Genomic DNA, 937 nt, shown 5'->3' with positions numbered 1-937 from the left:
GGTCCCTTCCAACTCCAAATATTCTGTGATTGGAAATTCTCCCTCTCTTACAAAAGGTATAAATGAACTGCCACTGCCTGGGAAAGCCTGAGCTCTCACTTCTCAAAGCACTTAGAAAAGTCTGGAGAAACTAAGGTAGAGCATAGAATTGCCAGGGTTCTGATTAACCAGAGCACAGAGTCTTCTGTGGCATCTTCAGGCCTCAAGTAGGTGTTTGACTTCAGACTGATGTCACATACTTATCAAAGGTGGCCAGATTAGGTTCTGCTTTCATTTCATCATGCATTTCTATTTATGTCCTTTTGTTATGATGTGAAATACTTTTGTGACTGTTCCAGTATACCTGCAGAGCTTGAATAGTTTTGAACTGTTCAAAAGACTTACAAAATGAAGATACTTTAGCACCTTGCCAAGGTAGTTGTAGTATCTTGTACTGTCACACTTGCTGAGCAATAAATTGGACTTCTTCACGAATTTATTTCCCTCAAGCAGACACTCACAGGAATGGCACAGCCGCATAATTCCAGTGGGATCTTTAGAACATCTCACCTTTCATTACACGTTTCAAAAGTTTACCTTTGGCAGGCATGGAAAGAAGAACTGCATTCATCTGTTTTGAGAGGAATTTATCCCTGTCGAAGCCTGAATGACTTGGCCTCGGGAGCGGGACAGAGCTGCAGGAGAAGCTGCCGCAGAGGAAATCACACCCTCCCCCCCCCCCCCCCCCCCCCCCTCCCCCCCCCCCCCCCCCCGTCCCTTCCTGCTCTGCAGGGCTTTCTCCTCTCCGCCCCTTCTCAGCCCGCCTCCCGGTTTTCCTGGGGTCACCTCAGGCGGTCACCCCCCTTCCGCTGTGACCTCCACCGCAGACCAGCGGGGACCGGCTCCCATTCCCCCGAGATATCCAGAGCGGGGACCCGCTCCATAGAGGGAGGAAGCG

The sequence above is a fragment of the Mesitornis unicolor genome, unplaced genomic scaffold (assembly GCF_000695765.1).
Source record: "Mesitornis unicolor isolate BGI_N332 unplaced genomic scaffold, ASM69576v1 scaffold30247, whole genome shotgun sequence".
Taxonomy (NCBI): domain Eukaryota; kingdom Metazoa; phylum Chordata; class Aves; order Mesitornithiformes; family Mesitornithidae; genus Mesitornis; species Mesitornis unicolor.
Note: the sequence above shows the minus strand (reverse complement) of the source record.